This window comes from Pseudophryne corroboree, chromosome 12, assembly GCF_028390025.1.
Source record: "Pseudophryne corroboree isolate aPseCor3 chromosome 12, aPseCor3.hap2, whole genome shotgun sequence".
In the NCBI taxonomy this organism is placed as follows: Eukaryota; Metazoa; Chordata; class Amphibia; order Anura; family Myobatrachidae; genus Pseudophryne; species Pseudophryne corroboree.
In genome coordinates this window covers 155310365-155322089 of record NC_086455.1, presented here as the reverse complement: position 1 = coordinate 155322089, position 11725 = coordinate 155310365, and the positions used below count along the sequence as shown (strand labels likewise).

Below are 11725 nucleotides of genomic sequence, written 5' to 3'. Positions count from 1 at the left end.
AATTGTAGTCCACGTTGGATGGTAAAGTATGAAGAAGTAAAAAAAAAGTGTGTAGACCGTATGTGTGATGACCTTTGTCATGTCGACCTTTTTGTACTGTTTACCTTTTACATGTCAACCTTTTGATTATCGACTTATAGGGCCTAATTCAGACCCTGTCGCTGATGTGCAAAAATCGCAATGAAGCCGGTACCGGCATGTGCAAGGTCCTAAACTGCCTTCTCCTCAGAATGCACTTTAAGACCTGGAGGGGGCGGAAATGGGTCATCAATGCCGCGTTTTGAGGACCGTGATGCTCCGTTTAAACAGAGGCATGTCTGGACCGTTGCTAGGTCAGGTCACTGTGTGTGTGTGTGTGTGTGTGTGTGTGTGTGTGTGGAGGGGGTTTGGACCCAGCATGTGCGGAGACTTGCCGTGCGCTGGGCATCCCCACACATGTCAAAGAATTTGATCGTAGATCTGTGTTTTTTGCACATCTACGATCAGATATGAATTGGGCCCTGTAGACCAGATACCAGGCTCCACGTGGTTCTTATCTGCCGTCAAATTCTATGTTTCTGCGTTTCTGGTCTTATAATGATTTGGACTAATAGAAATGTTTTTGAGTGTTATTTTTTGTTCATGTAAAGACTTATTTATTGTTGCAACTCCTTTATTATTATTATCAGTTATTTATATAGCGCACACATATTCCACAGCGCTTTACAGAGAATAATTGTCGATTCACATCCCTGCTCCAGTGGAGCTTGCAATATATAGTCCCTACCACATGCATTGCACACTAGGGTTAATTTTGTTGGGAGCCAATTAGACTACCAGTATAATTTTGGGTTGTGGGAGGAGTACCCAGAGGAAACCCACGTGAGCCCAGGGAGAATATACAAACTCCACACAGTTAGGGCCATGGTGGAATTCGAACCCACGACCTCAGTGCTGCGAGGCCGTCATGCTAACCATTACACCGTCCGTTTATAATACAAACATATTCTGGGGGAAGGACTGCACCCAAACCATGCCAGGAAAATGTGCTCACCACATTACGGAGCAAACAAAAGCTCAGGGTCGCAGAGTCCTCAGGTTTGCAACACACATGCAAATTGACCTTTGGCAAAGTAGATGGTGATTATACATGGTGCAAATTGCTTGTTTATTGCCGTGTCTGCCGGGCACACTTGTAAATCATTTCAGAAGAGGGATGCCATGTGAACCGTCATCTTCAGATTACGCTTAAGGCAGGGCCGGTTCTAGCCCTTTTTGCGCCCCGGGCTGGAAATAGGGGTGTGGCTTCATACAGGGGGCGTGGTCAGTTATGCCCCCTGTACAGTAGAGTAGCGCCGCTGAAATGCTGTGCGGTGCGCGATGACGTAATTGCGCACCGCACAGCAAAGGTCATCTCCACGAAGGGAAACTAGACGCATAGCGTCTAGTTCCCTTCGTGGAGAGGACCTTTGCTGTGCGGTGCGCGATGACGTGACCGTGCACTGCACAGTAAAGGTCCTCTCCACGAAGGAAAATTAGACGCTATGCGTCTAGTTCCCTTCACAGCGGGACACCGCGGGCAGCGGCAGTGGGACACAGCGGGCAGCGGGGGGCACAGCAGTAGCGGATCTTGCCATGGTGCGGCGCCCTCCGGATGGCGCCGGCGCCCTCCAGAAGGCGGCGCCCCGCGCAAAAGTCCTGCTTGCCCGTGGCAAGATCCGCTACTGGCTTATGGCCAGGTAATGGTGGTAGAAGGCAGCAACCACATTGGGGACAGGAGGCAGGAGGTTTCTGTGACTCCAACAAGCAACACAACCTCAGGGCAGCAAGATTGTGTATGAGATACAGTATGTAGCATAGGACCCTCAGATAACATCAGTCATTATTTTGTCTTTGCAGCATGTAAAGGGTTAACTGGTTGCAGTAATGTTACAGGTGAACAGTGAAATTAATAAAACGAAAAAAAAAAATCACATTTTCTCTTTGCAGTTTCCATTTTCAATGACATATCTGTAAAACGAGAAGAAATGAACGGGAATTCTGCCAGGGAAAGTTTTCTGTGAGTTTATTTTCTGACTCACATCTGCCAGGCTGGGTTTGTTGGTGCAGTCAGTTCATCAATCATCCAGGACCAGGGGCTGCGATCCGCCGTGGTATGATTACAAGTTTATCCACAGGGAGCTGGTACTGGAGCCGTCCCGGTTGGGTTAATAGAACAGTCCTGTACAAAATGGGTTTAGAACGTCATAGGGGCACAAAGCAATCTAAACGTCGGGGACACAGAAATGGGATTTGATTAGAAATAAACTTCTCTCCTCTTGCAAAAAGCAAAAACATCTCACATGGAAAAACAAAATAAATTATCATTGGAAGCTGCTGCCGTTGCGTTGCAATCTGGGGGCTGGAAGACAGCTGGAAATGTGAGAGGGAACGTAGGTAGAGGCTTCTCGCATCATTTTTAATATGAAGGAAAGAGTTATATTTTCTGCAAATCAGTTTGCAAATCGTAATATACAAACAGTGTAAAAATGGCAGCAGGGGTATAAAAGTCACTTAAAATGCACATTTATGCAGTTAGTTATTATTATTATTATTTTTTTTACCAATGAACAGACTGTAAAACTAACATCCTAAAACCCGGAACCTTTCTGAAACATTTAGCTTCTTCGGCTTTACCAGCAAGTTACAGTTCTAAGGTAATAGGATGGGTAGAACCTCTCCCCCCACCCACTCCCCAGAAGATGCACCAAATTATTAATCAGTATTGGGCAAAGAGGATTATTTTACGATGCCCCCAGCCCATCCTGGGACACACTGGCAACCTGCCAGTCTCCGCCCACTAAGTGTGTCCTAAGTGTCTTGTCATCATATTTAAGTTTACCATAAAGAAAATATAAAGTGTCACAAAAAGGTTGGTCTTCAGTTTGCCGGTGGCCGGGCTCCCGACGAACAGCATCCCGGCGCCAGAATCCCGACCGCCGGCATACCAACAGCTTTTCTCCCTTTTGGAGGTCTATGACCCCCCTGGAGGAAGAATAGATAGCGTGGCGAGCGTAGCGCGCCACTGTGTCCGCAGCGAGCCCGCAAGGGGCTCATTTGCGCTCACCCAGCTGTCTGTATGCCGGCGGTCGGGATTCCGGCGCCGGTATGCTGGCCGCTGGGAGCCCGGCCGCCGGTACACCATACTACACCCCACAAAACAACTGCAACATTTTGTATTAACACAGTCGTGTGGCAGAACTAGCTAAATTCCAACAATCTCCGAGATCTGCTGTTGCGTTGCCATTCTACACTGTGGATCTAATTCAGACCTGATCGCAACAGCAAACATCTCACATGGAGATCCGCTGTTGCGTTGACATTCTACACTGTGGGCCTAATTCAGACCTGATCGCAACAGCAAACATCTCTAATGGGCAAAACCATGCTGCACTGCAGGTGGGGCAGATGTAACATGTGAAGAGAGAGTTAGATTTGGGTGGGGCATGTTCAAACTGAAATCTAAATTGCAGTGTATTTACCCTGCACAGAAACAATACAACCCACCCAAATCTAAGTCTCTCTCCACATGTTACATTTGCCCCACCTGCAGTGCACATGGTTTTGCCCATTAGAGAAAAATGTTGCTGTTGCGATCAGGTCTGTCTTAGGCCCTGTACGTGCAAATTCACATCTCACGGAATATGCAATCTATAAGTAGACCTGGGACAGTTGCAGTAATTCAGCTGTGTGCTCCGGCTGGGGTGGAACTGGAAACCTTTAAGACCAAACACCAATGATGAAACGTAGAACGTTTTGCGGCCAAATCTGGAACAAAGGAAATATTGCATGAAACAGTTTTGAAACTCTGCACATCTCTAATCAATCCCTTGATATGCTGTTTGATTTCTTGGTATAAACATTCAATATTTAGGAAATAAATCATTTTTAAGACTTCTTCTTATCCAATCCAGGAATCAGTCAACTAAAACGATGGTCTGCGAGGCGCCTCGTTCATAACAGCCCTATCGTATGAGAATAAACTTATGATAAGATGAAAACAGAGACATACTGGCAGGGAAAAGGGTCAGATTTATTTTTATAGCTGAGGTTGTGGAGAAAGTATGAACGGCCCCTCAAAGCAATATTACCATCTGCTCCACTTGTCAACTCAGGATTATATGGGGGGTAACTGTCAGTCCACAATACAGGAACTCAAGATAACCATAATGACACAAAATGGACCAGGAACGTGGGGCTGCTGACCCCATAAGGGTAGAACCAGCCTAGCCTGTGTATTGACAGGGAGAGCACCTCAACACCAAAAGACAGACCACAACTGCTACCATTCCTACCTTCAGTGGCTAAATATTCATCATTTTCTGGTGGGAGGGCAGCTTGCAGATATCTCCAGTTCCTGGAAATAGATTTCTTAGCTTTAAATGGAATAAAACAACTATAGAGTCCCACCTTTCAGGAGGTACTGGGGACACCTCTCAGGAGATACTGGGGACTTGGGGATCAGAGTTCAGGAGCCAGAGCAATCCACCAATGAAAATATATAACTGCATACCAGGCGTGTGGAGCTGGAGCAGGGTCCGGCTGCTGGAAGGCTGATATCTCTGGTTCTGAGCATAGTAGTGACAAGCTGCCAGTGTCCACCAAAAGGGAAGAGTCCCATCTTTTGGAGAATAGTCAAATAGAACCAGAGATATCTGGCTGGGATGAGCAATTAATAGTCTCCGATGGGGAACACTGCTTGGAAGTCAGATATCTCTGGTTCCCCAGGGCCAGTTTTCAAAAATCTGATACCACTGGAAAGAGGGGACCCTCCGCTATCAGCCTAGGACCCTTACCCTCCTGGGGCCCTTGGGCAACTTCCCACTGAGCCCATACGAAAAGCGGCCCTGCGTGACCTGCCCACACACAACTGGATAACTAACAAGCTTCTTTAATTAACGTGTGTTGCCACCGCCAGCATGGAAGGAATTAAAGGGTCTATTTACTAAGCCTTGAATGGAGATAAAGTGGACGGAGATGAAGTACCAGCCAATCAGCTCCTAACTGTCATGTCACACTTTATCTCCATCCAAGCTCAGTAAATTGACCCCTCAGTCTTCATTTAATTCCCAGGCTGCTAACTCCATGGCACCCCAGGCTGCAGCCTAATGGTTAATCAGACTCCGAGCAGCAATCTAGGTTCAGGGCCTTAGCTGGTTCATTTCCTGACATCTATCCTACGTAGATTCAAGTCATCTTATGATTATTCTATTATCTCAACAGGTTACCTTAATTTATTCCATTCTTTTTCAGGTGTCACTGTATTTCCCTTATTTTTTTTCACTTTTGTATATCATTGTTACTCCCAGGCTATTTTGTGCCCGCTTTGTACACCTAGGTGTCCATTGGGGCACATGGTTTTGTGGAGGAAGATTTGCGGAGCAGCAGACGTTGCACGGGCAGAGTGGAAAGGCGACATTGCCAGCAAAGTGCAGCGTTGGTGAATCGTGCATCTCCTCTGTACGCCGATACAAAACGGAGATTTTTACAGCATGAGATCAGCAGTGAATTGAGATAAAGGGATGGAGACAGTAAACTTTCAGATGTGTTCATTGCCATAACAAGATGCACACAGCCACATCCATCCGCAAATAACTTACATACATACATACATACCTTCCATGTGACGTGTTTTGTATCTGCATTTTGTATTTCAGCAGAGAAGCAACTTTCTGGGAGAACTCTGAACAATGCAATACAGTAATTCTAAATGACCCTGGTAACACGCACCCCATATCGCTCACTCTCATGGTTAATATCAGTCATTAAGGAGGTGAATATGATCAGTATTTGTGATTGTAAATGTCAACCTAACCCTAAAATCAGCAAAAATCGTGTGTCAACATTGTGTCTGCCGACATTCACATTGTCGACATTCTGAACTTGAAAAAAACACAATAAAAGTCACTAGGGTAGAAAAATTAGTTTAAAACTGATCAGGTCACAATAGTTGAAGATATACTTATGAAAAATATTCTGGGGCAGATTTGTCAAAGTTTGGAGACAGATAACGTGGAGAGAGATAAAGTATCAGCCAATCAGCTCCTAACTGCCATGTTACAGGCTGTGTTTGAAAAATGACAGGAGCTTTTTGATTGGTAGTTTATCTCTCTGCACTTTATCACTGACCGAGCCTATGATAAAACTCCCCGCTATGTGACAAATGTCCTGACATTTACTGAAAACAATTACAAACACAAAGGGGGTCATTCCGACCTGATCGCTAGCAGGTTACTTTTAGCACTGCTGCGATCAGATAGTCTCCGCCTACAGGGGAGGGGGGATTCGCTGTGCAGGGCTGCGCTCGCTTGTGCAGAGAGCTGTACAAACAAAAGTTTGTGCAGTTTCTGCACAGCTCAGGACTTTCTCAGCCGCTGCGATCATCCAGGACGGAGCTGACATCAGGATTCCTCCCTGGAAACGGCTGGGCACGCCTGCGTTCGGACGGACACTCCCTGAAAACGGTCAGTTGACGCCTCCGGCCGGCCTCTTCCTGTCAATCTTCTTGCGGTCGCAGGTGCACCGCTTTCTTCGTTAGTTCTGTCGCTCCCTGACGACGCTATGTCGCCAGGGAGCGACGCGCCTGCGCATTGTGACCCATGCGCGGGCGCACCACAGACCTGATCGCACCGCTGTGAAAAACGGCAGCATGCGATCAGGTCGGAATGACCCCGAAGCACCAATACCAGCCACATATCATTATTAATGTATATGGAAGATTGGAAGTTTGTACAGTATCAATTTTTATTCGGTGCTTATAAAGTTACAGGGGTACTTAGTTTTATTCTTGTGCAGATCACTAAAAAGCTTTGTTATAGTGATTAACAAACGTAGCTGTTTTATACACCTGTAACTTTCCACACTGTCACTCACATCCAGAAGACGGAAGAAGTATATACTGTACAGATGGGTCCACATTTATCTTGAGTTCTTTGCTGCGCCTAGGCACACCATGGTTTATTGACATAAACCCTTAATCTATTGTTCTCAGCTGCAATACAATACAGAGAGAACAATACAGCAGGGGATTAAGTCATTACAGCAGGGGATTAAGGGGGTCATTCCGAGTTGATTGCAGCAGCAAATTTGTTAGCAGTTGGGCAAAACCATGGGGGTGATTCCAAGTTGATCGCAGCAGGAATTCTGTTAGCAATTGGGCAAAACCATGTGCACTGCAGGGGAGGCAGATATCACATGTGCAGAGAGAGCTAGATTTGGGTGGGGTGTGTTCAATCTGCAATCTAATTTGCAGTGTAAAAATAAAGCAGCCAGTATTTACCCTGCACAGAATTAAAATAACCCTCCCAAATCTAACTCTCTCTGCAAATGTTATATCTGCCTCCCCTGCAGTGCACATGGTTTTGCCCAACTGCTAAAAAATTTCCTGCTGCGATCAACTTGGAATTACCCCCCATGTGCACTGCAGGGGAGGCAGATATAACATGTGCAGAGAGAGTTAGAGTTGGGTGGGGTGTGTTCAAACTGAAATCTAAATTGCAGTGTAAAAATAAAGCAGCCAGTATTTACCCTGCACAGAAACAAAATAACCCACCCAAATCTAACTCACTCTGCACGTTATATCTGTCCCCCCCTGCAGTGCACATGGTTTTGCTCAACTGCTAACAAAAATCCTGCTGCGATCAACTCAGAATTACCCCCTAAGTCTGACTGACCTGGCTCAGTTAATCCTATTAAAAAGTTAAACACCAAGATAAACGTGGACCCATATATATATATATATATATATATATTTATTTATTTATTTATTTGTAAATGGTTTATCCTGAATACGATCATAAATATATATTAATTCAGCAAATCTTGGCCACGAAGCTCATTCATTGTAACCTGATGGTGTGTTATTTGCTCCAAATACCACATCAGTATTAAAATTGTTGTTATTTAGGTCACAATGATTTGGGAATTATTATTGTCTGTTCTTTCATAGAGTAAATGGAGCATGGAGGGTGGGACAGGGGAAATCCCTACTGCCTGAAGGCCAACCCCCTTCCTCTGGGATCAGTACTAAATGCCGGTGGTCGGAATCCCGGCGGTCGAAATACCGACACCGGAATCCCGACCACACAATCCCGACAGGGGTGGCGAGCGGAACGCAGCCCCTTGCGGGCTCGCTTCGCTCGCCACGCTGCGGGCACGGTGCCTCGCTACGCTCGGCACACTATTATATTCTCCCTCTATGGGTGTCGTGGACACCCACGGAGGGAGAATATGTCGGGATTGCGGCGGTCGGGATTCCGGCGTCGGTATTTCGACCGCCGGGATTCCGTCCGGCGGCATCTTGACCGGATCCCCTTCCTCTAATGTCAAGTTCCAGAACATGTACTAGAATTCTACATTGTTACAGTTACACGAAAATGGATGAATATGGGGGCTTGATTCACTGCTACAAACAATCCATCAAGTTTGGCCCTCCAGCCAAAGTACAGGAGCTGGTTGGCTCATAGATCTGATGTTTTCTTGTATGAAAACAACATTTTAGATACAGCATATTGCAAACTAAAGGGGGGTGCACACGTAAAGATGTGTGCCTAAATTCTAAGCAATCTGATTAGAGTGCTTAGAAATGACGCACACATCGCTTTGTGGGGCTAATTCAGACCAGATCGCTGCTGTGCGTGACATCACACGCAGCCGCTGCTACCCGGGATGAGAAAGGTAGCTCCCTGCCAGCGCACAGGAGCTGCGATGGCAGGGAGCTACAGTACTTGTCAAGTGCAAAAGCATCACCGCTGTGCTATGCTTTTGTACTTGTGCGGGGGGCAGTGTCAGACTGGGGCATAAAGGGCCCACCTGGGGGGGGGGGGGGGGGGGGATGCAGTGATAGGGGTCCATGTTTAGGGGTGTGGCCAGTCTCCAGCCACCACATTGATTTGCCTAACCATTATGGATTGGGCCCCTTGATAAATATATATATATGCAACATATACTGCTAGTGCATGCATGATAATGTACCAGATTAATAACAGCAATGCATTGTAGAAAATACACCATAGTCCTGTGCAGTTTAAGATAACATATGTATAATTCAAGCGCACAGTCTGTAACCTTGTCCCTAGAGGAGGAGGTGGGGGGCCATGTAGTGGGGTCCACCGGGGGATTTCCCTGTACCCCGGTGGTCTAGTCCAACCTTGGCGGGGGGGGGGGGGGGGGAGGTATAGGGCCAGACATGAGGGGCGGACTAGCCCCGTGCTGTGCGTTCCCCCGCATGTCATGGTAAATGATCATAGATTAGTTAAATTTAGCACATCTATGATCAACTCTGAATTACCCCATGTGTGTATAGCCCATAGCGAAAGCAATGGGGGTCATTCCGAGTTGTTCACTCGTTATTTTTTTCTCGCAACGGAGCGATTAGTCGCTAATGCGCATGCGCAATGTCCGCAGTGCGACTGCGCCAAGTAAATTTGCTATGCAGTTAGGTATTTTACTCACGGCATTACAAGGTTTTTTCTTAGTTCTCGTGATTGTAATGTGATTGACAGGAAGTGGGTGTTTCTGGGCGGAAACTGGCCGTTTTATGGGAGTGTGTGTAAAAACGCTACCGTTTCTGGGAAAAACGCGGGAGTGGCTGGAGAAACGGAGGAGTGTCTGGGCGAACGCTGGGTGTGTTTGTGACGTCAAACCAGGAACGAAACTGACTGAACTGATCGCAGTTGCCGAGTAAGTCTGGAGCTACTCAGAAACTGCTAAGAAGTGTCTATTCGCTATTTTGCTAATCTTTTGTTCGCAATTTTGATAAGCTAAGATACACTCCCAGTAGGCGGCGGCTTAGCGTGTGCAAAGCTGCTAAAAGCAGCGTGCGAGCGAACAACTCGGAATGACCCCCAATATACGGCCCCGCGCATCGCTATCGCTGACTCTAGATTGGCCTGCATGCAGGCCTGATCTAGTCAGATGGCTCAATTCACTGCTGGGTGAAGTGAGCGTTTTTTTTTTTTCTCTCACTCAACATCTCTGGGACACATCTCTTCGTGTATACCACCCCTTAAGAAAAAAAGTAACCAACACTTAAGTCATCCCATACTTAAATAATATATACAATTGAACTTACAAAAAAAAAAAAAGCAAATGACCTGCATTTGGCCTACTAGACCTAATGCAGTTCTCATGGAGGTTTAGACACTGGCCGGTGTGTACGGGGGTGCCCTACTCCAATCCCAGGACTATTGTGTATTCACTATATGAATTGCCAATATTTACTATATAAATAGCAGCATACCAGACTCTGCTTTTTGGCACTCTTTGAGGATAGGTGTAGGTGCACACCAGTGACATGCACTCAGGGTACGCAGGGGAGCCAAAGAGGGAGTGTCAGAGAGAGAGAGCAGAGGTGAGGCAGTTGTGAGCTGGGAATACAGGGAGTGTCAGGGAGAGAGCAGAGGTGAGGCAGCTGTGAACTCAGCTTCCCTTCTGTGATAGACACTGCCTGGAGCTGGAGGCGCACCACACTCTAGCCAATAAGGGGAGGGGCTATGATGTCTGCGTCACTGAGATAGCGTGGCTTTCTGCAGTGTCAGGTGACCTATTAAGGAAGTTCCGCGGCATGCGGCCAGGAGCAGCCAACATGAAAGAGAAGCTGATGATCTAGACTGCTAACACGTAGCGGAATGTGTAAGTGAGAGGCTGCTGGGGTTGTGCAAGTGGGCACAGGACTGGCACATGTTCCTCCTGTGGGCAACATACCTTCCTGTCATAGTGAACAGGTTAATATGTTTCCTTTTAATGCAGTATACTGTCAGTGTTGGTGAAAAAGTATCACCCCAGACAATTATTCATCACAGACTAATTTGTCTCTTCTCATAAATGATGCAAAGAACAATTGATTTATATTCAAAAATCAATTTACTACATATTTTAAATGGCCACTGGAACCCATTGTAGAATTTGCATAGGTAATAAAGTATAGTGTAACCTAATTTCGGAAGTAATAAAGACTATCTCAATTACAGAGCTTAGACTGGTGTTACTGTCCTTTAGCACAGAAGGATTTTCTGTACTTGCTAGTTTTTATATACTCAAGTTTCCTGTGCATGCAGTAGCTATACACTATGTATTGAGTTTTTAAAATCTAGTAACAATTGGTGTGGGCTGATGCCTTGAAGCCTAAGATCTGTTGTATTGACCTGTTTTTGCTTGTTAGCAGAGGGTGTAAGTTAGCCCAGTGGTTAGCATGCTTAAAAGTACAGATTTGCTATGCTGCTATGGGCAGCGGGCCTAATTCAGACCTGATCGCTCCTCTGCATTTTTGCAGAGGTCTGCGATCAGATAGTAGCCGCCCAGACAGAGTGAAAACCCACCCTGAGCAAGTGTGGGAATGCATGCGTACACCATGCAAAAACTTTGCCAGACAGCGGACAGCTGCAAATCTGTTTGCAACTCATTCACCATGGAATGATTATTCCAGTCTGTGCAGTGTGTGTGTAGCCCAGGACTTACTCCTACAGTGCGATACAAACAGGCTGATTGGGGCCGGAGCTGACGTCACACACCCTCCCTGAAAAAGTTTGTGAATGCCTGCGCTTTTCCTGACATTCCTAGAAAACGTCCAGTTACCACCCACAAACATCTGCTTCTTGTCAATCACCTAGCGTACACCTAGCGATTTAAATTTTTGCACCATTCTGTCGCTGTTTGGGCTCACGCCTGCACATTGCAGTGCATGCACAGTCATTCGATAATCGATCAT

The 11725-nt window shown here is 46.3% G+C and overlaps 1 long non-coding RNA gene across 1 annotated transcript in view; it reads right to left on the bottom strand.

Annotated features, from left to right (window-relative positions):
* Nucleotides 1-631: 631 nt before the first annotated feature.
* Nucleotides 632-11725, bottom strand: part of LOC134980543 (uncharacterized) — an 87520-nt gene continuing 76426 nt past the window's right edge. The window contains exons 2-3 of the long non-coding RNA XR_010190427.1: nt 3682-3786; nt 632-2243 (exon numbers count right to left, since the gene is read on the bottom strand). This is a non-coding gene — a long non-coding RNA (uncharacterized LOC134980543). The remainder of the gene's footprint in view (nt 2244-3681; nt 3787-11725) is intronic.